General features: G+C 44.1%; 2 long non-coding RNA genes across 2 annotated transcripts; one reads left to right on the forward strand and one right to left on the reverse strand.

Annotated features, from left to right (window-relative positions):
• Positions 1-97: 97 nt before the first annotated feature.
• LOC132654313 (uncharacterized) lies at positions 98-5,842 on the forward strand. Its single transcript, XR_009591988.1, has 2 exons — positions 98-1,136; positions 1,311-5,842. It is a non-coding gene; the product is annotated as an uncharacterized LOC132654313 (long non-coding RNA).
• Positions 896-26,983, reverse strand: LOC132654314 (uncharacterized). The gene is made up of 7 exons (XR_009591989.1): positions 26,852-26,983; positions 21,159-21,342; positions 20,671-20,997; positions 13,377-13,446; positions 7,204-7,363; positions 1,696-1,802; positions 896-1,524 (listed from the first exon to the last, which is right to left on the reverse strand). It is a non-coding gene; the product is annotated as an uncharacterized LOC132654314 (long non-coding RNA).
• Positions 26,984-27,952: the final 969 nt, after the last annotated feature.

Raw genomic sequence — 27,952 nt, forward strand, 5'->3', positions numbered from 1 at the left:
GGCCGCGGCGCGCCCGCCCCTCGGCGCTCGTCCCCGCGCGCCGGCCGCCCGGGAGGCTGCGGGAGGAGGGCCGGGGTCGCGCTCCCGGCCGCCCGCCGCGCCCACCCGCGCGCGCCCACCCGCGCGCGCCCCGCGGCGGTGCCTGGAGCGCGGGGGCCCTCTCCTCCGTGGAGTCCCCCCCAAGCAACCCCCAAACACACGCTCGTGAAAACACGGTGACCTGCGGCTGCGGCGGTCACCTGGAACCCGAGTTGCGGGGCTCGCTCTCGAAGAGGTGCTTTCCAGGTACCTCGGGGAGAAGCGCTCGTCTCGGCAGACCTTCCCCCAAGTCTCCGCCCGCGGGGCACCCTCCGCCAGTGCCTCTTCTTATGGTCAGCGCGGCCGAGAGCGACCTAAAAGCCTTCTCCGCGTGCCCTCGAGATGGCTCAACAAGTGGCGGGCCCGTGCGGCGGCGAGAGCCGCCTTTCACGCCGCGCGCGCACCCACATCGAGCGGACTGAGGCGTGAGAGGGGTTTTCGGGACGGGTAGGAGCGCTGACTCCCAGCACCCACATCATGCAGCTCGCAACCCTCTGCAGCCCCAGTTCCAGGGGCTCTGATGCCCTCTGCTGACCTCCTCGGGCTCGGGGCACACGCACGGGCCCTACACGCAAACATGCAGGCAGTTCAACCGTACGCACAGAATAAGTATTTTCTACCCCGGCTGCACAGCGTCGTCTAACTTTAAATCGCACCAGGAGCTGGCTTTCTCTCGAGAGATGCAAGCCCTGCTTGATTTAACTCCAAGTCTCCCCTGCTCCCCGCCCCCCTCTCTTCAAAGTGGCTTTGTTTTGAGACACCACATACTTTGGAAAACTGGAGACCTGAGGTGGCGACAACCCAGGACTCTCAGCCATTGAATAGGACAATCGAAGCTTTATTCCAGTGTTCTTTGAGCGCTTGAGCCTGAAGCTGCTTCCACTAAAAAGGACTCACGTGGATATCACGTAACAAAGATGAGATTAATGACAGAAAAGCACGCTTCGAGCGGACTGCCTCCTGAGCCAGATGCCTGGGTAGGAAGAATTGCTCCTTAAAACATGACATTGGCAGAGTGCTGAGGTAGGGACTCTGGCCCTCCAAGGCTGTGTGCTGAGGTATGTGGACGCTGCCTAGGTGGCTTTTTATAATTGGCAAAAGAACTAAGGAGCAAGTTTGGGATGAGTTAGAAAGAGTAAACAACATTTCTATTAGTGCTCTTCTGCCTTTAAACGCTGCCGTCCGTTATGACTGGCAATCATTAATCACTTAAGACCTCCGGGTACTTCCAGATCACCTTTCGGAGGAAAAAGGAGCCCGTTTGGAGGTGAGGATTGCGGAGGACTTCCAGCTGCGCGCGCAGATGCAGACTCAGCTTAGAGGAGGGGGCGCCTTTGACCTCTTGCAGATTTGATTGAAGAGGGGGTGTCCGGCGGCTCCGTGTCCTCTCGTGGCAGGACCTGGTACTGCAGCTTCGCTAAGCCGACACGTTCACCACCTAAAAGCCTGGTTTGGGAAGTTCGGAGCGGGTAGTTGGAAAGGATCTGAACCTTCAGCCTTCCTAGGGACAGGTGTTGGGATTTGTTGGAAGCAAAGAGTAGCGAGTCCTTGTTCTAGAGTTGCAGAGCGTGGCCCTCGTCTGGATAAACGACTCAGACAAAAAGCAGTGGTACATACCGAAACTCCAATAGCTCTGCTGTAATTGCCTCTTCCTTCATGTAGGCAATTAAACTGTAGTATCTTCCCTGAGAGCCATTCTTGGGAGTATCTTTTCTGGATATGACCTAAGTAGGGGATAAGACATAGGTTAAAGCTAAGTAAAGACTGAATTAATGATTAAATGGCATAGAGTGGTGGTTAAAAGAGTTCAAAGGTCAGAAGGTGGAAGCAGCCTGGACTATGAAATGAGATCATTTTTGAAAAAAATAAAGCCTGGCATAATGGTGCAGGCCTTTACTCTCAGCATTCTGGTGGAAAGGCCAAGTAGATCTCAGTGAATTCAAGGCCAGCCTCGCCTACACATGGAGTTCCAGGCCAGCCACGGCAACATTTTGACACCCAGTTTTTAACGATGGTGATAAAAAAGAGTCTAGAGGAAAAAAGAGATGAGAGATGTAAGAGCAGCTGGTGGGGGGAGGGTTGATTGAGACAGGGACTCACTATGTAGCTATGAATGTCCTGATATTCGATATACAGACCAGGCTGGCCTAGAACTCACAGACATTGTCCTGCCTCTGCCTCCTGAGTGTTATGGTTAAAGTTGTGAACCACCATGCCCAGCTGTAATTTTTTAACAGAAGGCATCTCAGGAACAATTCTAACTTCCTCAGAAAATAATTAAGGTTTAGTCTGTGATAAAAGACTCAGTGAAAAGACTTTCTTAAGACAGATTCTCCCTCTGTAGCCCAGGCTGGCCTGGAACTCACTATATAACTCAGTCTCTGCTGTAGTCTCAGACGCATGGTAATCCTCCTACCTCAGCCTTCTGAGCACTGGGTTATAGGTATGAGCTGCCTTGCATTCCACGAATGGACTATTTTACAAGGGAAATGACATAAACAGAGACATGGAAATCAAATGAATAAGGTGTATTCAGGTGACAAAGGAATTACTCTCCCCATAGTAAGAGACTTGGTTTTTAGCAATTAGATATAAGGTCAAATTAAAGATATTCAGAGACACATAATGTTAAGATAAACACTAGACCAACAAGGTGAAGGAAAACCATTGAACAAATTTACTTTACTGAAGGGTACATTTCTCCATTTCTTCTCCCTCACTGTATGCATGCACACACACTGATTCCAAAGAATAGTAGCCTCTTTGTTGTTGTGTTAATAAGAGTACCAGAGACTAACCTCAAGCTGAGGATGACCTTGAACTCCTAAGCCTCAAGGTGGCTGGAATTATAGGCATGGGCCACAATGCCTAGCAAAGAATATAAACTTTTAAAGCATAAGATAAGAGAACATGAAAAAATATGTATAAGATGTAGACTCAGAATTGTAAGATTCTCATGAAAAATATTCAGTGAAGACCTGATTGGAGTGACTCGCTATATTCGGGCTTGAAGAATCAGTATAGTAATGTTAAACAGTATCCTGAAGATCCCAGTTCTTCCCCAAAACAGCCCGCAAAATTAAAACAGTTCCAGCAAAATCCCAGGAAGGGTTAACAAAAAAGCTTACCCAGGAATAATGCCCACACACAGAGGATTAAGTTAGTGCTGGATTCCCCAAAGGCCAACAACTCATATTCCTAGGATACCAACAAAACTTTGGGGCTCCAACATATTACAATCAGATAACATAAAAGAAACCATTTCACTTCAGTACATGTCAGTTTAGTATTATTTTTAGCATAAACTAGGAGCACCCAGCCAAGTACAGCGGTGCACGCCTATAATCCCAGCACTTGGGGAGACAAAGGCAGGTGGATCTCTGTGAGTTTGAGGCCAGCCTGGTCTACAAAGTGAGTCTAGGACAGCCAAGGCTATTCAGAGAAACCCTGTCTCAAAAATAAAAAAATAAAATAAAATAAAAAAGCACCAAAATATTTAGTTGGAATTAAAGATGGAAAGCTATGACATATACCTGTTTTTCAAAAAAGTCAAGACAGGAGGATTTCGAGAGTTTTAAGCCAGCATGAGCTTCATAAGGAGACCCCATCTCAGGAAGAAAAAAGAAGGAAGAAAGCAAGAAAGAAAGAAAGAAAGAAAGAAAGAAAGAAAGAAAGGAAAAAATACTACTTTTTTTTTTTCAATGTTCTGGTTGGCCTGGGACCAATGAGGAGATAATGGATCTCTAAAGTTTGTCTTCTTGTCTCCACACATAACATGTGGCATATATGTGCACACACTCACCACACCCGTTTAAGGGACTGTGGCAAGAGCATTGAAAGTTAGAAGCCAACAAACGTATGCTGCAAAGAGAGACCCTGTCTCAAGCAATAACCAAACAAACAACAAAGCCTAGTGAAACTGTCCCGTTCACAAAGATGGCCTCTGCAAGACTATCAAGTCTGTCTTTGGCTTAACAAGGAACTGGCAGAGGGTGTTTTACAGAAAGCAGTCTTGCAGTGGGAAGATGTCAGTGAGTTTTAAATAAAAAGAATGAAAACAATGGAAAGGACAAGACACCATTCTTTCAAAAAGCTTGAGAAAAATAAAACAAGATAATGTCCAGTAAAACATTATGTAGGTGTAGAACATTTAGACTCTACAAAGTCATAATGATCTGATAGGCTATCTCAGGTTCATCTTGATCCTGTTACTATTCTGTGGGGTTTTTGTATGTATGTTTGTTTTTGCACGTATTTATATAATAGGAGTGAGCCATGGTACACTTCTAAAGGTTAGAGAGTAACTTGCCAAATCACCATCAACGGTGTGGGTTATGGTCAAACTCAGGTCATCAGGCTTTGTGGTACACACCTTTACCTGCTGAGCCGTCCCACCAGCCAAGCTTCATTTGTTTGTTGTTGTTTTGTTTTGTTTTGTTTTTGTTGTTATTTTGAGACAGAATCTCACTCTGTAGCCCAGGCTGGCCTGGAATTTCGTTGATCCTGCTGTCTAAGCCTCCAGAGTGTTGGCACTATAGGCATGAGCCACTATGACTGGCCTCCCAAGCTTTATTTTCACAACTATTTAGAGTCTGGATTTGGGGTTCTTGTCATGAGCATTTCTGACAAGTGCAATAGAACAGTAAAGATTTAAAAATATACTTTTTAACATTTTTTAAAGTAAAGTGCTGAAAAGCACCTTTTCTCTTTTTATGATCTCACTTCCCAACTACTGGAATTGCAGATATGCACCAACACATCTCCTAACCGCCGTAAGAGCTAAGTGTTGTCTTATTTCCTATGTGTTTTTATTTTGTTGATTTATGAGAGGGGGCTGGCTTTGTAGCACAGGTTATCCTCAGACTCATGTAACCTAGGCTGGCCTCAAACTTGTGGTCATCCTGCCTCAGCTTCCCCAATGCTGGGAATACAGATATGTGTCACAGTACACAGCTTATTTTTATGATTTTACATTGAAAGAAAAAGAGACTGGGAAAAGTTAAGAGCTCATGCAAGGACACATAAGTGGTAAAGAATGTAGAGCTCAGCCCATGGGACCATTTTTCTGAGAAGATAAAATACAGAATATACGTTCCAAATGACACTGACTCAATATCACTTCTCTTGGAATACACTTCGGTGGAGCTCCTGACTCAGAGGCAAGCTGCAGAGGCTGGGGAAGAAGAGCCTGTTGAGATGGAGCTGGAAACAGCCATCTACAAACTCCAGGGTGGTATGAGGGAAAATTAGAAGCTAGTTAGCACCAAGCTTAGAGTTAACTTAGAGTTAAATCCTGCACCAAGTAAAGCACCGAGTATGGTGTGTGACAGCATATTAATGACCACATTCTATTCCTTCCGCCTTAGCAAACCTTATGTGGAACCGACCTAGATCATGACCCACATGAACTGGGGTAAAGAGAATGAGGAAGCTCATTCCAGGAAGAGAAAACAAGTACAGCTGGAGAAACAGAGGGAAAGTGTGTTGAAACAGCCTTTGACTTCATGAGTATAAAGGCTGGAAAACAGTTTAGAGTTAGATTACATTAGGACCCAGCCAAAGAATTTACATGTTGTAAGTAACTGGAAATGATAGGAATTTTTTTATCATAAAATTATATATATATAATTATTATAATATATTGTATTACATAATAATGTATTATAATGTATAATATAAAATATTATATAATAATACAAATGTTATTGTGACTATATCATATATTATCATGTCTTATAAAATAATAAAAGAAAATAAAACCCTTTTTTGCCTGGTCTGGTGGCCTTAACTATAAGCTCAGCACTCAGTATGCTGAGGCATGAGGGTTGAACTGAGATGGAGGCCTGCCTGAGCTACACACCAAAACTCTGTTTCAAAGAAGGGGGAAAGGATTACCTCATTCAGTAGGAAAAAAGGGGAAACTTCTTTGTTACATCTTTTAATGGTGTGTTTTATGTCCCGTCCTCTAACTTTATTGAGGCATAGGTGACAAATAGAAATTATGAGCATTCATGACTTGATGAGTGTAGGCATTGGAAATGATTACCACAGCCATCTGCCAACACACATTATTAGCCTTTCCTTTCATAGTATGTTACCTTTCTTTCAGTATTTTAACATGGTCATTTATTATAATAGTCACAATAAAGTTTACAAATATGTGGAAAATACTGTGCAATTTGTCTTTTATGTGTGTGTTTGCCTTCATGTACTTGTATGCACGACACGCCAGGCTGCTGTGCTCAGAGGTCAGAAGAGGGCACTAAATCCCCTGGAACTAGAGTTATAGATGTTAGTGAGCTTCTTTGTAGGTGCTGGGAATCGAACCGAGGTCCTCTGCAAGAGCAGCTAGTGCTCTTAATTGCTGAGCTATCTCTTCAGCCCCTTCTATGTAAAATTTTGTCTCTAAAAATGGAATTGCTTATCTGAGATGGTCTTATTACTAATATTAGCTTCCCAAGACTGAAACAAAACAAGTTTGAACTACGCATTTATGGACTGCAGTAGTTGCATATATATATATATATATATATATATATATATATATATATACTTATCCCATAATGTCAATGTATATTGTAACACTTTCCTCCTTTTTCTTTTAACATAATAAGTTATTTAATTTCAATAGAAAATAGTGCTATTGCCACACTATCCAAAAATGATTTCTGGGGGACATTTGAGTATCTCCTCTCCATCTTAAAAGTGTAAATGTCGAGACATTTAACAAGGGACACCATATTGGGCCATGGCAACAACTCACACATAAGTAAAAAAGAAATGAGACTGATACAGTGGCAGTGAACATGGAAATAAAGGGACAAACCCAAGACATAGTGCAGAGGGAGAACTGAGAGGACTCAGTGATACATACTATGGAAAGTGATGAAGATGAGTAATGAAAAGGTCTCAACTTCAGCAATTTGCATCAGCCTCAAACTCCTCATCCAATAAATGAAGTTGAGCAATGTGGGAGAATGAAATGGATGGCGTATAGAATGCTGAGCAAGAATGCGTTCTTATTAAGTATTAGCTGTTACTGTTTTTATAGGTGTTGAAGTAGATGACAAGTAAAGAATAAACTTTAGGGGCAGGAGATAGGATTCACTGGCTAAGAGTACTTACCGCTCTTTCGGGGAGCAGTGCCCACATGGCAGCTTACAACTACTCCCAGGGTTCTCTCTGGTCTTGCTCTACTTCTGTGAAGGCAGTGGTTCTCAACCCGTGGATCAAAACTCATTTGGGGGTTGAACAATTCTTTCACAGGGGTCAGACATCAGATATCCTGTATATCAGATAATTTACATTATGATTCACAACAGTAGCAATGAAATAATTTTATGGTTGGGGTCACCACATGACGAACTGTCGTAAAGTGTCGCAGCATTAGGAAGGTGGAGAATCACTGTGTTAAGGGCTCCTGTTTTTTACTGGTCTACCTGAGAAACCCAAATTATTCGGCTAATTAGCACCACCACCACCCCGCCGTGGGGGGGGTATACTTATTTCTGTGCATGTTTGTTCATATGCTTGTGGAGGCAAGAGGTCTACAATGGTGTCTTCCTCACTTGCTCCCTACCCTATTTGGGGAGGCAGGGTCTCCCACTGGACCTGAAATTTCCCACTTTAACTAAGCTGGCTGCCCAGCTAGCTGCAGGGATCTGGTTGGATCTCCAGTGCCTCCCAGCACTGTGGTTACAGATGCATCTAACCATCATTTTTGGTTTAGTGTGGTTTGGTGTGTTTGTGTGCATGGGCATGACATGATCTTGGGGTTGAGATCAAAGGTTAGCTTCCACACTTGGTTCTGTCTTATCACCGTAGGATCCAGAGATTGAACCCAGGTGGTCAAGTGTTCTTCCCAGAGTCTTCTCACTGGCTTGGACCAGTGCTAAGAATCTGAGGTCACTCCCTTTGCAACTTTAAATTTCCTTTCCTGGTAACATAAGCACCAGCGCCTGAAGAACATAAACATTTTGGGAGGGCAGTGTTCTACTTCCTACTCCTTCCACAAAGAAAATATCACAGAAGTTTGCCCCTGCCTTGTCCCTCTGCTTTGCATTCATCAAATAATGAATGGTCAGTTCCAATTTGAAAATGTTATACTCTTTCATAAGATTTTTCTCTGATGTAATCTGATTCTGCTTCAAACCAAAATGTTTGCAACCAAACACAATGAGTGTTAACTAACTACAAATCTTTAAAGAAACAGTTATCCCAGTAAACCTTATCCAGTGAAGGGAAGAAAGATTTCTCATTAGCCACTTATTTTTATGAATGACAATATTGCTTCTGAAACTAAACTGCCCTACAAATGCTCAGTGGTTATCACCATTACATCACATTTCTTTTAACAGAACCCCAACAGCAATGTTTACACTTCAGTGTCGGTTGATTGATGAATGAACAGCAGAGTCTGTCCTCAGACAGGTGAAAAATATCAGGTTGCAAGGCCAGTCATGTAAATATATCATCAGAGGTGGGATTATTTTTCCAAAAAGAAAGAAAAGGAGGGTGAAAGGCCATGAACACTATTTTAGGAACACCAAGGATTGAAACCCTGTAGTTAGCAAAGGACAAACTTCAATGCCTTTGAGTTCCACTCTAGAATTCGGTATTTCTATCTTTTTGAGATCCTTTGCTTCCTATATAGATGCACTCAAGATAATTTTAGACAAATACCCAGTAAAAATAATGTGCTAATATTTGATCCAATTTTCTAGTGGCTGGGAAGCTGGCTCAGCATGAGATCAAAGTGGGAGCTGGCTTGAAAAACAGGACAGGACAGGACAATGCTACATTGTGTTACATCTTTGGGAAGGACACTGGAGAGAAAGAAGAGCCAGTTAACAAGTATGGAGCATCTGCGATGGCCCAGCACTGTTATACTCCTATCTCACGATTCCTACAGCAATCCGAGAATGTAAGCTTTATTTCCCTCACTTTAAACTTGAAGGATCAAGGCTCTGAAGCTGAGAGCTGTCTTGCAACCACAGTGAAGCCCATACACACTTCACCCTATCAGCTGCTCTTACTTGCTTCCAGCTACAAAATAAGGCCTTGAGGTAGGCAGTTTCTGATGCTCAAGTTCTAAGTGCATGGCTTTTGTGGTTGGGAAGGAATCGGAAGACAGGGAAGGGGCCTCAGGCATGGGGTGGGGCCTCTTATTCTTTTTCCTAGGAAAGTACCTTACAGTGTATTATATCTGTACATTTTGATTCCCTGTCCCTATGAAAGGAGACTGCTACTATTGTTCCCATTACCAATAATGATGGGTGTTTCATGCCTGTAACCCCAGTACCAGGAGGCTGAAGCAAGAGCATCACTCTTCAATCAAGGTCAGCAATGGCTACATAGCGAGTTTTAGGTCAGCTGGGGCTATAGATTGAGACCCTGTCTCAAACACACACATATATGCAAACATACAGACAATTTTTTTTTAATTTCTGATTCCTCCTCTTTGTAGACCTTTCTTTTTTTTATAGACCTATCTTAGATGAATGTTCATTTCAAAAAAACAAGTTAAGCAACACTTAGTGATGATATTTTATTGTGTTCTCTAGTTAAATTATATTATGAGGTTTTGCTAGGCAGCAAAGAAGTATAGGTTATAGTCTGTGTTCTTAGGGAAATTACACCTAGCTGAGAAACACAGCTACCTTGAAGAAAACATGTATAATGCAAGACTGAACTGAGTGGTCCAGGCAACAGGTACTCCATGAGTGCTGAGAAAGAGGAGATGGAGGGAGGCTGAAAATCCCATGAGAACAGGGACAAAGAGTGCTGTTCACCTTGCCTTGTGGGCTAGGCCTTCTCGGCCTTCTCTGTGTTGTGAAATCCTGGTATGAACCTTTCACATAGTTCAAACATTCTGGGCTTTGCAGGTTGCAGTGCTGTCCTTCATATCACGTCATCTAAATGCCACTTCATCTTTATTGGCACTTATGGGAGGGTAAAACCCCAGTGGTATGCAAACACCGTCATGGTTACTTGCTTCAAGCCATGGGAAGTTTCATGCAGAACCAGTTTCTCAATAGGGCAAATGTTGTGTAAAGGTGTAAGGAGCTTGAGAAACTGTTAGAGGCAAAGCCTGTTGTGGCAAGAACCAGACCTAAATGGGGACACTTCCCCGTCTGTATCAGCAAGGGTCAGTCTCTGGCCCTCCACCTGCAGGGCCCCGAGGCTTAAGCACTTCTCCAACCCTTTGACCCAGAGGCCCCTGACTCTTGTACTCTTGTCTTATATTTCTTAGCCAAACCATTCTATAGCTACTCACTCTCACATGCCAATCCATTGATTAGACACTATATCTGAAAAACCATTCCAGAATTTTAGACCCCTCCCTGAAAAAAAAAACTAAGAATCAAATCTTGCCCTAAATTTAAATATACATGTACATATATATGTATATATATATACATATATATGAAAGAATATGAAATGTCTTTCTTTTTAAAAATATGATTATGTGTGTGTATATAATATTTTTAAAAAAGAGAGAAAAGAAAAAGAGGCTGGTAATCAGTTCAGGAAAGTGAAACTTTGGTGAGCCCAGAAATGATGAGGGGAAGTTTTATGGAGACAAGGATTAGGATTGACTTTACAGAACCAGAAGAATTTGGATAGTCAGGAAAGAGAAATTATGATATTCTGAAAGTGAGGAAAACCACCACCAAGGGCAAGAACAATGGAAAACACATGCATGAAAAATGGAGGTAGTAAGCCCGTCTTGGAGGAGGGTGTGTGTGACCACACTTAGCAAGAACTCCTGGGAAAGAAGACCACTTGAGTGAGATTAACTGACAGGCTGGAGTGGGGGAGTGCTTAGAACGCACGAGGCCCTAGGTTCCATCCCAAGTACCTCATGCACCTAGCATGGTGTGTTCATGCCTTAATCCCAGCAATTGGAAGGTGGAGGAAGGAGGATCAGAACTCAGTTTCAGTTTCAGCTGCACAGGGAGTCTGAGGCCAAATGGACTACAGGAGACCTTGTATGGAGAAAATTGATGTATTAACAAATTCAGTAAACATGAAAGTGCTGATTATCTGCCAAGCACTAGAGAAGGTTGCCTGCCACAGCGTAACCACAGCTTCACCTGGCGGCGCTGCCGGTGCACAGGTACTGTGTGGAGCACCTCACATATTTTAAATCACTTTATCCTCACTGCAGACCTTTTGGGTTAGCATTGTTAGAACGCCCATTTTACAAAGACGAAAGGTGAAGTCCAGAGAGGTCAAGGAATTTGCTCCAGGTCACATAATTAGTAAGTGGAAAAGTCTGGTTGTAAGCCAAGTGAGTCATTTCAAACATGGGTTCTGAGCACAATACTAAATTGCCTCCACACATATTATCTCATTAAAGCCTCATTAAGTTTTCTGTGACATAGACATTGTTATCCTCATTTGGCAAATGAGGATCCAAGACAGTAGGAGTCAACCAATTACTCAAGGTCCTTCCATTGAATGCAGGGCTGCGATTTGAAAGCAGCTCTATTCCTAACCCATTAAACTTTCCATTACAATATAGCCACCTGGCAGAGGTATTGTCCAGATAGGATCAAATTATGGAAAAAGCTGGCAGCCCAAGAAAAGCAAGAAGCCTTGACAGGGACAGGGAAGAACTTCAGGGTTTTGAACAGGCATGATTGGATTAATAAGGGTCAGTCTAGGTCTGGTCTCAGCTCGTCATAGGAAATGGACTCAGGGAAAAGGTAGACAAGACAATAGATAGCATCAGATGATAAGTACATAGAAATGGGCAATGGAGAAGGAAAGACAAATAAGGTGAAAATAGGTCACAGGAAATTAAATAAGGGAAATAAAGATGTCACACTTGTTGGCATCAAAGGTGGTAAGTAGGTAGAAATGGGCAAGAAGGAGGGAAAGCTACAAGAGCAAAATGTGGATGAAAATCTAATTGCCTTTGGGGCTGACTGGCTGAGAGTAATAAGAGAGATCAAAGAGGAGTTTGGGTCTCTGATTCTGTGCTTTACTGACAGGGACAGGGACCTCATACAAGAACCTGGTTTGTAACAACAACAAAAAATGTTTTTGAACATGTTGTTATCTGTTTTATAAAACAATGGCCTACAGGATTGATCAGTAGGTTGTCCAAGGATGCAGGTTTGGGGCTTGGAGCTCAGATAGAGGCCAAAAGCTAGAGAACAGAAGTTGTCAGTCAGAGCTACCCAGAAAAGGCTGTACAACAGCAGTGGAGAAGCAGCCAAATAATGGTTAGAAAGAGAGCTTGGGGATGCAGCTCGCGGTAGAGTGTTTGCCTAGCATTTTCCAAGCCCTGGGCTCAGTCCCTGCCATAAGCTGGCCATCTTGGCTAATGCCTGTAATGCAGGAGCTGGGGAGGCAGAAGCTGAAGGATCAAGAATTCACTGTCAGGGCTGAAGAGATGGTCTAACAGCCAAGAGTTGGCTGTTCTTCCAGAGGACCTGATTTTGATTCCCACCAGCACCCACACAGCAGCTGACAATCGTCTGTAACTCCAGTTCCAGTTTTTTGCCTGTGAGGGCACTGCACACACATGATTCACAGACAAACATGAAGGCAAAAACACCCATGCACATAAAATAAAAAGGTTTTTTTTTTTTTAACCTTTACAAAAACAACTCAAGGTCAGACTTTTCTACATCAAGTTTGAGGCCAGCCTGGATGGCATGAGATCCTGTCTAAAAGGTAATTTAAAAAAAAAAAAAATGGAATGAGCCATAAATCAGCACAGCAAAACCAGAGGTCAGGACAAATGGTCAGAAGCAAACTGAGATGAAAATGGCACACAGCAGCAAATGACAGTGTCGAGAGAGATGAGTACACAATAACTTCCTGTTGTCTCTGGCAATCTAGGGTATTTCCTAAGGGAGCCCAACCTAGCTTCTTAGATGGGCCCAACAGAATAATCAGGAACTTATTCCCATAGAGAGTGGGCAGTGCACATCAGCACAGGGACAGACCCTGAGTCATCAGAAAGGGCCATGCCACTGAAGTGTACGCTTAAGAAGGCCTAAAATGATAAATGAGTATATTTTACTGTAATAAGAAATATCTTTCCAAACATAAATGTCTATATCCCCTGAAAATTTCTACCAACTCTTTAAAGATGCTTCCCTTCCACTTGTCCTCTGCATTAGAGATTTTCCTTCTACCAGGTGTGGCTTTGTACACTTACAGTCCCAGCTTTTGGGAGGTAGAGGAGGATCAGGAGTTCCAGGCCAGTCTTGGCTTTGTGTCAAGTTTGGGGCCAACCTAGGCAACATGAGACAAATTTTAAAACTGTTTTCCTTCCTTACCTAAGTTGGCAGCTGTGGTGCCGAGGGGGTGAAGGGACCTGTGAGGCTGTGGCTTCGATGTCCTTGGCTCCTGTGGGTTTTTAAAATGGAAAGAAAACAGAGCCATCAGTTGTGAATAATTTGCAACAAAGACTCTTCTTGTGAAGCTGGAGGTGGTGGTGCTCATTTGTAATCCCAGAGCATGAGACTGAGGCAGGAGGACCACAAGTTTAAGACCACATAGTAAGACCCTGTCTCAAAGAAAAACCCGCAAAAACTAAACTCAGCAACTCTTCTGGCTTTTCTGCTCCCTGTCCATTTCTTCCCAGATCATGACACATTGTCCAGAGCCCCACCCTCTGGGACCTCTTCTGCACGGCAGAATTGAGAAAGTGAGACTAAGTGCTTCAGCCAACACCTAGAAGGGACTTGCCTGAGACAAGAAGTGGGAGTCCTCTGATTTCAGCTCCTGCTTGTTGCCTTTTGGGAGTCCTTTAGGTTCGAGGGCCCACCCTCTGACTGACATCACAGAGGTCACCCCCAAGCCTATTTCCAGTGCTACTTCCACACTCCACACAATTCACCCCTAAGTCACGGGTCCTCCACAAACCGGGACAGCCTAAGTGTGTTCCTCCTGCCTTAGAAGTAGTGTGATGGGTTCCTCCTTATCCTAAAGTAAGGAAATGGGGCTCAGGGTTGTTAACTGGCTTGCCCAAGAGCATGAACTTGGTTCACTGGGGAACAAGAAAGAGGCCAGCTTTCTGGGCCACCTTCCAGATCTTTGTCAGCTAGACAAAGACACTGGATGAACAGTTTGGAATCCTATTTTTATTGAAGTTTTCCCCAAAGATTTAATCTCATTTACAGTCTTTTTCTTAAGATGTTTATAAGTCTGGAAACGCCAGCGTATAGTTTAGGAGGGGATGGGAACAGCCTTGGTGGAGTGAGGCGGCTCATTGCATACCCACAAACCGTATCGGCCAGCCTATTACACTGTGGCCAAAGCTCGGATCTGTGCCCACCCTCAGCCTTCTTATGGCAAGGCTTAATTGAGGTCTGGTACACCAGGCCCTTCTAATGCTAAGCCTTTCCGTCATTGCCTCACATCAGCCTTGATGCCTTCCTCTGAAATCCTTGATTACCAAATGTCAACAGGCAGCCAGTCGGCTAGGGATGGGCCGTATAAGCTATCTCAAGGCAGCAGGATGACGGGCCAGCTCATCAGAAATGTATTTATCAGGCAAACTTCAGGAAAAACTGGTTGCTCCAGCTTGTCACTCAAGAACAGTAGTTTTGTGTGAAGCTTCCCATGGTATGCTGTAGATGTAAGAAAGGCTGTTCCATCACCACATTCATCTGGATAGGCATCTAAGGTCAGGGCCTCACAAGAGTATAAAGTGAGGCAGACAAACCTGCTTTCATGAAACCTACATATTTTTCTTTCTTATGGGTGGTTTTGAGTTTTTTGTTTTGTTTTGTTTTGTTTTTGTAGGAAGGTTCTCATGAAGCCCAGGTTATATAGATAAGGCTATACTCCAACTTGTAGTTATTCTCCTGCCTCCTGCAAGCTTAGAACTTCTAGGTCATAGAATTATACATCTAAAAGGAGTGTGCAAATCATCTATCATAACCCTAACTTAACACAAGAGGAAAATACATTTCTCGTTATTAGAATAAAGTATACTCATTTTCCTATGAGCTGAAATTGCATTGTTGGCTCTGGTGGAGCTGGTGATTAACCTAAAACCCATAATATTTTTCATATAAACCACTGCTTGGATAAAATTTTTTCCATCCCAATAAATTTCTTAAATTTTTGTTCAGCTTATATTTGCTTTTCAATTCCATTCTAGTTTAACTCCATATTTCTATCTAGAGTTTGAATTTGGAACATCTGAATTTTACTAACATTCTTTTGAGAAGAGCAAAAATCATTTGTAGTGATGATTTCCAGAATGCCTGAGCTCTCATATTTAGTAGCCGAACTGCTTTTGAAGGTTTTTGTTTTTATTTTATGTGTGTCAACGCTTTGCCCGCAGGTGAGTCTGTGCGCCACGTTTGCACATTGCCCATGAAGGCCAGACGAAGACATGTAACCTCCCAAAACTGGAGATACCGATTATTGGGAGCCACTGGGTGAGTGCAGGAAGTTTAACTGAGTTCCACTGGAAGAGCGGTCAGCACTCCTGACTACGAGACCATCTCTCCAGCTCCCCCGCCCCGCTCCCACCCCCCTAAAAGGTTTTTATTTATTTTACAGATAAACTGTTCTAAATAAGGCTCTATTTATGAAAATGATGTAACTTAGAATTCCAATCACCCAGTTTTTTAAGGGTGGCTGATTTTCTTTTTACATGAAAAACTGTAAAAAAAAAAAAAAAAAAAAAAAAAAAGGTCTTTCTTGCATAATACAGATGAATATTCCCACAGGAAGTTGGGATGACTAAAATGTAATAAAAAGCTACCTGCTAGAACCACACACATGTGCAAGTGGAGGTCAGAAGTCAACCTTAATCTTTCTAAGTCACTTTCCACATACATGTACCCCTCCACTTTGGCCAGAGTGACAGCCAACCAGCCCCCGAGGGACCGCCGTGTTTGCACCCTAGAAGCACTAGGTTTGCAGGTACATGCTCCGTAACAGGCTTTTTTACGTGGTCACTGGGGTTGAACTTAGGTCTTCTTGCTTGCACACCGAGCACTTTATCAATTGAGGCATCCCTCCAGCCCTGGACAATTTATGTATGAACTTCTTTTCTGATGTATAAGCTAGTAGCTTATTTTCCACTAGCCATAAAGCCCAGAGAAGTCAAAATTTTCAGAAGTAGGAAGAAAAGGATTCCCTAATCTCTTTGGACCACAGGGATATCGGCTACATGCAAAAGGACAATTAAAACTTGAGTAAAATATTTATGACGATTTTACATATTGCAAGCAGCCTGACACCTAATCTTTGACTCATGTTTCTTCATTCTAATAAGAATGGGTACTTCTTCTCAGACAACTAGGAATAGCGCTTCCTCAAGACCCAGCCATACCACTCCTAGGCATATATCCAAAAGAGGCTCAAGTACACAATAAGGACATTTGCTCAACCATGTTTGTAGCAGCCTTATTTGTAATAGCCAGAAGCTGGAAACAGCCCAGATGCCCCTCAACTGAAGAATGGATGCAGAAATTGTGGTACATCTACACAATGGAGTATTACTCAGCAATGAAAAATAAGGAAATCATGAAATTTGCAGGTAAATGGTGGGACCTGGAAAGGATCATCCTGAGTGAGCTGTCCCAGAAGCAGAAAGACACACACGGTATATACTCACTCATATAGACATAACATAGGATAAACCTACTAAAAACTGTACATCTAAAGAAACTAAGCAAGAGAGAGGACCCTGACTAAAATGCTCAATCAATCTCCATCCTGAAAGGCAAAGAGGTTGGACATCAGAAGAAGAAAACAGGAAACAACCTAGGAACCTGCCACAGAGGACCTCCAAAAGCCTCTGCCCTGCAGACTATCAAAGCAGACACTGAGATGTATGGCCAACTGTTGGGCACAGTGCATGGAATCTTATGTAAGAAGTGGGAAATAGTAAGAGCTGGAGAGGATGGGAACCACACAAGGAGAGCAACAGAATCAGAAAATTTGAACACAAGGAACTTCCCAGAGACTCATACTCCAACCAAGGACTATTCATGGAGATAACCTAGAACCCCTGCACAGATGTAGCACATAACAGTTCAGTGTCCAAGTGGGTTACATAGTAATGGGAACAGGGACTGCCTCTGACATAATCTGATTGGCCTGCTCTTTGATCACCTCCCCCTGATGGGGGAGCAGCCTTACCAGGCCACAGAAGATGACAATGCAGCCCCTGCTGATATGATCTGATAGACTAAGATCAGAAGGAAGGAGAAGAGGACCTCCCCTATCAGTGGACTTGGGGAGGGGCATGCATGAAGAAGAATAATGGAGGGTGGGATCGGGAGGGGAGGAAGGAGGGGCTATGGGGGGATACAAAATGAATAAAGTATAATTAATAGTAAAATAAATAAATAAATAAAATAAAAAAGAATGGGTACTTCTAATATCTAATAAGAATGGGTACTTGGTAACATTGATCAAGTACTGGCGATGCTCCAGATGCTCTGCAGAGCACTTTACAAACTCTACTAACAATCCTCAAAGAGTTAAACACAAGGTCCCCTTCATGCTAGGCAAATATTCTGCCCTCAACTATTCCCCCAGCCCAAGAGTGATTTTTTTTTTTTCTTTTTTAATGAGACAAGGTCTTATGTATCCTCAGGCTAGCCTATGTAACCAAGGATGGCCTCGAACTTCTGCTCATCCTGCTTCTACCTCCCAAGTGCTAAAATTATGGTCATACACCACCATACCTCGTTTATATGGTGGATAAAAGCCAGGGCTTCACGTGTGCTGAATCAGCTCTGCCAACCATGCCACATCACCAGCCTGAGCACTATAGTTAACGGGTCAAACCTCTTGCTTGATTTAACTTACACAGCTAGGGTACATGGAGCTTAATATGACTTTAGAGGCTAAAAGCTCACCCATTATTATGTACTTGCCCAGGTCCCCTAGGAGAGCCGTGACGTTTGTCTGATCCTTATGAATCATGGAATAAAGGATGGGAGGAAAAGAGAGAGGGAGGGAAGGACAGAGATGATAAGGAAAAGTCTTAGGTCATACTACTGTAGTAAGAGAGCTCTTTAAGATTAATGGAACATCTTAGAGGTAATGTTACCCACCACTGTAGCTCCTCATTTCTCAGAGACAGACTTGGCTCACCACCCCTGCTGGCTCAGTAATAAAGCAGAGTTTAAGAATCCTGGGGGGTGGAGGGGGGTGCTGGAGAGATGGCTCAGCGGTTAGGAGCACTGGCTGCTCTTCCAGAGGTCCTGAGTACAATTCCCAGCAACCACATGGTGGCTCACAACCATCTATAATGAGATCTGATGCCCCCTTCTGGAATGTACCATATACACACACAGAGCAGGAAGGAAGGAAGGAAGGAAGGAAGGAAGGAAGGAAGGAAGGAAGGAAGGAAGGAAGGAAGGAAGGAAAGAAGGGTCAGGGACTGCAGAGTTGGTTAGTGGTTAAGAGCACTTGGTCTTCCAGAGGACTCTAGCACCCACCTTGGGCACTCACAACTGCCTGTGTAACTTCAGCCTCAAGAATTCGAATTCTCTGTCTTCCTCAGACACCTGCACTCTTGTGGTATGCAAACACATACATACACATAAATAAAAATAAATCTTAAGAAAACAAAGACCAGTGGGTGGAGAGATGGCTAAGTGGTTAAGAGCATTGAATGCTTTTCCAGAGGACCTGAGTTCAATTTCCAGCACCCACAGGTTGGTTTTCAATAATTTGTAATAATTTGTTCCATGATATCCAGTGCTCTCTCTGACCTCCAAGGGCCCAGAAATGAATGCAGAATATTTACATACATGCAAGCAAAACACTTACTCTACATATAAAATAATAATAATAAATATTTGTTACAAAAGACTCATGGCTTCAGCAGGAAACCATGACAAATTTCAGAAGACACAAGGGAGATCCATGGTCACCGTGCTTCTCTCTGAACAGCATGTTTTTATTGCTGTCTCTGTAAGTCTTCTGTCTCTTCAAGCAAATATGCTGGCTTGTCTTCAACGGCAGCTCCCCCTGCTAACCTAAGTCAAGACGATGTCATCACTGACCTCAACATTTAACATCTCCTTGCTTCCAGCCTCAGTTTCCTTACAGTGATCCCCTGCAGTGTTCCTGGGCCCATCCTTCCATTACAAAAACCCAAGTGCATGGGAACCCAATTAAAAAAACTGGATGGAGATAACTTCTTGTCACTCTTATGGTAAGTATGGTGCCCCTCTAGTATATAGAGGCAGGAATCTCACCAGCTTTAGTTAACTAGACTTCTTTTTGGTGGGCATCATTGTGAATTTTATATATGGGTCCTGGTTATCACCTGTCATCCATCTGCTTAAAACTCTTTCGTGTGTTTTTAGGCAAACCCCCAAGTAGTCAGTCATGGTATACCAAAACCCCTAGGGCTCAGCTGTTCCTTACTTCTCCAGCATTACCGCTGACGCCCATTCCCTGGCATTTAACAATGTAGAAAGACAGCACCATTTCTGCAAGCCCGTGCCCATGCCCCTCCCTTTCTGGAATTTCATGGTGCCTTCTCGTTTTCCTTTGCATTTATGCTTATGTCAATCTCTTTTTAGACTCCGTGTGGCTGCCACCAACTTTCCAGAGTTCCTATAGACCCCAGTCCAAAGATGGCTTAGTGCAATCCCTAGCCCAATTCAGGAACCCTATCTAAGGCAGAGAGCCAGGAAAGAGATCGTTTATGACTGAACAAGAACCTCATTATCATACAAGTTCATCATAACCACTTAAAAACATCTTTTATAATTTGTGTGTGTGTGTGTTCACCTGCACATTGGGTCTGAGCACTACCTGCACTCCTGGTGCCTGTGGAGTTTAGAAGGCATCACATCCCCCTGGGACTGTAATTACAGTTTGTGAGCCTTGATGTGGATACTAGAAATTGAACCTGGGTCTTCTGGAAGAATAGCCAGTGCTCCTAAGTGCTGAGCCTTCTCTATAGCATATATGCACCACTTGTTTTTTTTTTTTAAGATTTATTTATTATTTATACAGTAGTCTGCGCATGTATGTATACCTGCACACCAGAAAAAGGCACCAGATCTCATCAGAGGTGGTCATTAGCCACCATGTGGTTGCTGGGAATTGAACTCAGGACCTTTGGGAGGACAGTTAGTGCAGTTAGTGCTCTTAACCACGGAGCCATCTCTCCAGCCCCCATCACTTGTTTTTTGAGACAACTTTTCCATATGTGGCCCTGGATGATCAAGAACTTGGTATGTGCCAGGTAGTGGTAGCATACTCCTTTAATCCCAGCATTTGAGAGGCAGAGGGAGGCAGATCTCTGAGTTCAAGGTCAGCCTGGTCTATGGAGAGAGTTCCAGGCCAGCCAGGGCTACACAGGGAAACTTTGTCTTGAAAACAGGGGTGGAGGGGATAGAAAAAAGAACTTGGTATATAGACAGGCTGAATTCAAAACCGCAGTAACATTCCTACTGCTCCCAAGCGCTAGAAGTAAAGGGGTGCACCACCATGCCTTGTTCTTTCTGTACTTCTTGCTCTAGTTCATCATGGATCTATTGGTTCCTCTTCCTCCACTTCTCCAGGGGTTAGCAGTTAAAATAAATAGCACTCACCTGAGGTTAGTTAAAAGAACTAAAATACAAGAGCACTTACCTTAAGCTTCAAGATGGACGGAGAGCTAGGAGTCAGAAAGCTAACGGAAACATCCTCTTGGCAAGTTCCATAGAGAAGACTGCTAGCTCTGACCCTTTAGCTTGATATCTGGAGGGGGTGGAGGGAGGGAGGATAGATAAGGATGAGGAAGGACAGGGCTTGGCAACCAGCTCCTGGTTGTTTCCTTCTGGTTTCAATTGTGGAATTTTCTGTCTTTCCATTTCTGAAGCCCCTTGACTCATGCGTGTTCCAAGAGGCTTGTGTGGGCTTCAGTAAGTGGGAGGCCAGGGCAGAAGCAGATCCCATCTGTGACAGGCCACACGAGACCTAGAATTTAGCCAAAGTATTCACAGTTACCAAGATTCTAAATGTTTTCCTTTGTACTTCCCGGTAAGCCTCTATTTTTTGCAAGGCTGAAAGATTGCCATCTGTGAACCACGTACATAAATGGGAGGGGGTAGAAGGGGAAAGCAGCGAGCCAGGATTACCTGCAGAGGCGTGAGGTTGCTGGGACCGTGGATGAGATGACAACAGTAAGTCTCCACAGCCGTGTTGCTGCACGCAGGCCGTCTGCTCTCACGCACCTGAGGGGGCTCATTGTGGTGGCTGAGTCAACAGACAGCGCTGTCCAGGGGTTTGCAGCCAGTAGTTTGTGTTGAGGAGGCACAAGGACTTATAGTAATTGTAAACAAATCAGAAAAACAGGAATGACTAAAAGTCTCATTAGGAATGTTTACACTGTAATATTGGGAAGGAAAACAACAATCAAAATGGTGCTGGCCACTATGAGTCATGAAAGTGTCTTACTAGCCATTGCAGCTCTGATCAAACAAGCATACAATTAAATTTTATATTAGAACATGAGTATAGACCATCTGGAAATATAAATAAGAAGAGAATGATGAAAGGAAATTAGTTCCATCAGATTTCAAAATATCTCCTAAAACCACACTAATTAAGGCAGCTGCTGCAAGCAAAGCCAGACATGGCTTATCAATGGGAACAGAGAGACAGTCCATAAATGGACTCACAGACCTAAAATATTAGTTTATACTGAAAAGGATATTCAGGGCCGGTGGGTGGCTCTGTAGCGGAGCACTTGTCTAGTGTGTATAGGGCACCCCAGCACACACAACATTCCAAATCAGTAGGAAAAATACTCAGAGTGGTACTGTGACAAAATTTAAATGCAAAAGTATAGCAAATCTGTATTTTTTTTCTCTTTGATAAAAAATAAATCCCAGAACAGAGCGTGATGGCATACACCTGTAATTCAGCACTCAGAAAACTAAGCCGGAGGATAGCTACAAATTCAAGGCTAACCTGGGCTACAGAGAGAGTTCAAGGCCAGCCTAAGGTAGATAGCAAAACCATATCTTAAAATAAGTAAGTAAACAAATAAATGTCAGGTAAAGACTTATGTATAAAAATGAAGTTATGAAGTTATCTAAATAAAACAATGATTTTGTGTATAGTCTTTGTGTATAATCTTGTCATAGAGAAAGCTTTCTCTGAGTATAAGATAAAAGTCAATAATCATAGAGGAACTGTTAATAAATATGACTTAAAAACAGAAATTTCCAGATTGAAGATGTAGCTGAGTTGGTAGAGTTGACAGGCTTGCCTATCGTGCACAAAGCCCTGGCTTCTGTCGTCATTGCCGCATAAAGCAGGGACGGTGGCACAGGCCTGTAACCCTAGCATTTGGGAGGTAGAGGCAGAAATATTATGGTAACCTTGGCTATATAGTGAGTTCAAGGCCAACCTCGGCTACTCAAGACCTAGTCACACACACAAAAAATACTCCTTCCACAAACACAATGATAAGTCTGTGGAGAAAGGTATCAATATTGGTGAAAGAATACGTATTTGTGACACATTTGGAGGAAAGCAGCAGTCTGGAGAGTTTGCTCAATGATTAAAAGCACTTAATGCTCTTCCCCCTCCCCCAAGACAAGGTCTCACTATGTAGCTCTAGCTGTCCTGGAACTCACCATGTAGACCAAGCTGGCCTTGAACTCAGAGACCATCTGCCTCTGTCTCCAAAGTGTGAGGATTTAAGGTGCACACTACAATGCCTAGTTTACACTTGATGCCCTTGCAGAGGACCCCGCACCTACATGGGAGCTGACACTCCTCAGTCACTCAGTCCCAGGGAACCTGACGCCCTCTTCTGACCAACGACGGCACCAGGTAACCACAGTGTGTACTTACATACATGTCAGCAAAACACTCACACACATAAGATAATAAAAATAAACCTAAATAAAGGAAAACAGCAATTATACACGAATAGAGAGATGTATCATTAAAGTTCTACGTGTCTGCATTAATAAAAACAGAAGCAAGCAAGAAAGAAAAAAGGGAGCATACGGTGTTCTACCCAACAGATACAGAACAGTATCTAACAGAGTTTTGACTGAAAACAAAGTGAGAAGCCGCAAATAGTAGTATATGCCTGTAGCCCCAGCCCTAGGGAAGTAGATATGGGAGTTTCAAGCATCCAAGGTCATCCTCAGCCACATATTGATTTTGAGGCCATCCTGGAGACACTCCCTTCACCACCACCACCAAAAGTGGCTGGAGTACAGCTCAGTGCCAGAGTGCTTCTGCCCGGGATGCACAGGCCCTGGGTTCTACTCCCATCACACAGGGACACAGACACACAAAGTCATTTTTCAGGGCTATTACAATAGAGTAGATTATAATTTGGGGTAAAGGGAGAGCTGAGCCAATGTCTGGAAACATATATTGGGTGCTGTCATGCAGCTGTACTGTTTATCTGGGGAGATATCTCAATAGCTACTTTGTTACTTGTTGCTCCAGTGTGACAGAAAGTCACACTGGCAGGAAGCAGGTTGTTGGCCACCCGTGAGACCTAACGTCAGCGTTCCTACCCAGGCATGGTGGTACTCACACTCTAGTACTTGTTTCTGTAGATTATACCAATCATATTTGTGGTAGAACATAATAAAAATTGCCCTGAGTAAAGTGAGAAATGCTAGGTCAGTGTGAAAGGACTGATTCCATTGGCTCTTCCGTGTTCAAGTCCTCTGTGGCTCCCTACGGCCTTCAAATCATCTAACCTCTCCTAAGCTCGCCATTTAAAGTGCTGTTCATCGACTGTCACATGTCCACCTCTCTGTCCTTAGCTCTTGGCTGTTCTTTAACTCCTGATGCCTGTTAAGCCCAGACCTGCTTGTTTGCAGTTCCCCACTCCACTTCATGCCACTGTGCCTTTGCAAATATTCCTTTACTTGCCTGCCTGAAAAAAACTTACATTCCTTTCTTCAGACTGGGCTCATACAATAGTCTTTCAAGACACTCACCATGCTTCCCCTCTGTTTTGTTTATACATGTATTATCCAACTTAACATACTACCCCGCAGTCATTTGTTAAACACACATTCATAAGAATGTAAGGAGATCTCAGTCCCCACGACAGCTCCTTGTGGGTGGAGACCCAGTTTAGTACTTGATTAGTTTTACTGGTGTGAGCGTATATGCACACAAATGCTCTCTCTCCCTCTTTTCCCCTCTCTCTTTTGTGTGTGTATGTGTGTGTGTCCAGCATATGGGAATCAGGAGACAATCTGTGGGAGTCAGTTCTCTCTTTCCATCATATAGGTCAGACAGAACCAACTTGGGTCCTCAGGCTTGGCAGCAGACAACTTTACTCCCTGAGCCATCCTGCCTGCCCTGGAAGGATGTCTTGGTAGTGGCGATGTTTCTTGATACAAAGACCCACACCTCTCTTGAATCCCCAGTCCCTGTGGAAGGCCTCACTCTCTACTGCTTTGGCATTGAGATTTCTGTAAGGACTCGTTCAGTGTGGACTGCACAGCTGGTACTGACTTGCACAGGGGAGGGTGTACTTTCAGACACATTGGAACTCTGGCTATACGTCATTCCAGTCTTGACAGGGAGCTCTGAGGCAGATGCCTGAACTTTCTTCCTTCACATAGCAAGCATCTCTCCAAACAAGCTTGGATGGCAACTTGTTTTCTTTGGCAAAATGATTAATGGGGACAATTACTCATATGCCTGGTTGCAATGACATTTCCAATAACAATGTCGTTTTGTTTATGGAGTACTGGGTAAAAATACCCAGGAATTTACGACCAGTGGAAGGACCACCTGTCTGCTAGAGGCACTGAGAAGGAAAATCTGGGGAGGCAGCTCCCTTGAGGGGTACCGAAGAGGGTCTAATTCTGTCACCAGCCTCCCTCTAACTCCCCACAGATGACCTTTGAGCTTAGCAATAGCACCCGTGGAAACGAAACAAATGCCTTGGGCTGCCTGGAGACCCAGATACCCTTCAGGCAGTTAGTGAAACTACAAAGCTTGTCTCATGCCTGGGTGTGGCAGAGCAGAGAAGCTGGGCAGCCAGGAGAGCCAAGCATCCAGATCGAGGGGTAGAAACAAGGGAAGTTGGTGGGGCGGAAACACATGATATGACTGAAAAGCCAAGCAAGGGTAGCCAGCCCACACTTCCACACCTGCAGTGTGGGACAGACTAGGGCAGGGAGGAATGAGTGGTGATGAAGAGGAAGTACCGCCTGTCCTCTGGAAGCCATAACCGGGCAGGAAGGTAAGAAGCCGCTGTCTTTGTCTGCTTGAACAAGAACAAAGAAGATGAACAAATCCCATGCTGGTGGAGAAAGGATGCCAAGGAAAGGAGACAATGCAGGGCCCGGAGTTTGCAAAGATAAAACTGAGCAAACTGAAGATAATCTTTAAGGATTATGGAAAGAATAATTCCCTACAAACTACTCTCTTAAAAATGAAGCCACAGAGTGTGACGGTGCATGCCTTTAATTCCAGTGCTCTGGAGGCAGAGGCAGGCAGATCTCTGTGATTTCAAGGCCAGTCTGGTCTAAGAGAGAGTGAGAAAGAGAATGACTGTTCATTCTGCTCAGATTAAAAAACAAGCAAAAAGGCTGAGAATGTAGCTCGGTTGGAACAGCTTGTCTAGCATGCACGAGGTTCTTGTTCAACCCCCCAGCACTATAAAACAAAACAAAACAAAACAGAGAAGCAAAACTGCGAAGAGATGCAGCAGAAACAGTTCAGATGAGCACCTTAGGAAGCACAGTGACAGTATGGGAACAGCTCAGCAAGCACCAAGGAAAACCACTATGTGGCCAAGACCTACTGGTTTAACTAGAGGGCTTTGAGACAGGGCCTCCTACACAGCCCAGGCTGCTCTTGAACGCCTCTCCATCTTCCCGTTTCCACCTTCTGAGCCCTGACATCGCAGGCGTATGCCATCGTACGGGGCTAAGACCTTTTCTCTGGGCCTGTGGGTGTGCATGCGTATGTGTGTTTAGTGTGCTTTGAGGAGTTTACACTCATTTTTTGACAGGATGACCATTTCAAACACGTATGCAACGTGTCTTGATCATATCCAACAGAAATCCCTCTGACCCACTCTCCTGGGTTCCCCCTATTACTTTCTCCTCCCACTTTCCTGTCCTTTTCTTTTTAGAGCCTGTTGAATCCAGTCAGTGCTGCTTGCGTGCACACGACTGGGGAGCCACCCTCTGGAGCACGGGCAGCCTGGCAGTAGACACACGCCTAAGGGAAAAATGACGTGGATGGATTGCCAATAGTTGCTCGGCTATGGGAAAGCCTCGGGTACTCCTCTCCCCTCCATGCTGGAATGTTGACTAACTTGATCGCAGCAAGTCTTCTGCCGGTAAGCCCAGCTGTTGTGCGTCCATGAATGCCACAGCCGTGTCATGTCCCGAAGACAGCCTTTCCTAACGCCCCTCCCTGTCCTTTGACTCTTAGGACATTCTACCCCCTCTTCTTTGATGTTCCTCAAGGGGGGGGGTGCACAGGAGGATTGATATAAATATAAATGTCCCGTTTGAGGCTGAGTACTCAACAGTCCCTCACTCTCAGCACTTTAACCAGTTATAAGTCTCTGCACTCAACAGTGCTCACTGCAAAATGGAGTTTTCTGACCCAGAGATGCAAATACCTAGAAGGCAGTTTGACAACATGTCCATTTGGCAAACAACAGTAAAGGTTCCCTCTAGGACCGTGAGCTTTAGACCACAGTACCAGGCACGAATTCTCTCCTGTAGAGGATCCTCAAATCCAAGCAGAAAACAGTTGGCTGTCCCCACAATAGTTACGCCAGGGCTAGGTTACTGCATGGCTAGGCACATCTTACCTGGTGGGTGATTCGCAGGATCCACTGCTGGCTAAGTCCACAGATGACTTTTCCTCCTTACTGGGACTGCATGGTGCCCTCCAGCATCATGAAAACTGGCCAGCAGGGAAAAGGTTTTCAGGTCAGTTCCAAATTCATTTCTGCAACCAAAGCGTGTTGTAGCTTCAGCAACAAGATCTCACCATTAGGGGATGGAGAGATGGCTCAGAGGTTAAGAACACTGGCTGTTCTGCCAAAGGTGCTGAGTTTGATTCCCAGCAGCCATATGGTGGCTCACAACCATCCATAATGAGAACTGGTGCTCTCTTCTGGCCTGCAGGGATGCATGTAGGCAGAATAGTGGATAGATAGATAGATAGATATCTAGATATCTAGATATCTAGATATCTAGATAGATAGATAGATCGATCTCACCATTAGAAAGACCTTTTCAAAGCAGTACCACCCACCTTGGACAGGTAAGACTGAGTCTGTAAAAGCCATCTACAATGAGGCTATAGTTTAACATGGACTGGATTACAGAATAAGCATGAAAGGGTGCCAATTGAAACCTATTGGAGACAATCTTGGCATGCATACTTTTTAAAGGGCTAATTCACGGAACAAAAGTGATCTTTAATGATTTGAATGACTTTTTTTTTTTTTTCCAGAGGTGAGGACCAAACCCAGGGCCTTGCCCATGCTAGGCAAGCGATCTACCACTGAGCTAAATCCCAACCCCTTGGATGGTTTGTGGTATATATATATATATATATAATTTATTCACTGTCTATCCCAATTGAAGCCCCCTTTCTCAACTCCTCCCAGTCCCACACTCCCTCCCTCTTCCCCTCTATCCCCTTCCCCTAGTCCACTGAAAGGGGGAGTTCTCCTCCTGTGCCATCTGCCCATGACTTATCAAGTCTTATCAGGACTGCCTGGATCCTCTTCTTCTGTGGCCTGCCAAGGCCTCATCACCAGGGGCAAGTGATCAAAGAGCAGGCAATCAAGTTCACGTCAGAGACAGCCCCTGCTCCCCTTACTCAGGAACCCACATGGAGACTGAGCTGCCCATAGGCTACATCTGAGCAGGGGGTCTAGGTTCTCTCTATGCATAGTCCT

This window comes from Meriones unguiculatus, chromosome 5 (genome assembly GCF_030254825.1).
Source record: "Meriones unguiculatus strain TT.TT164.6M chromosome 5, Bangor_MerUng_6.1, whole genome shotgun sequence".
NCBI lineage: Eukaryota > Metazoa > Chordata > Mammalia > Rodentia > Muridae > Meriones > Meriones unguiculatus.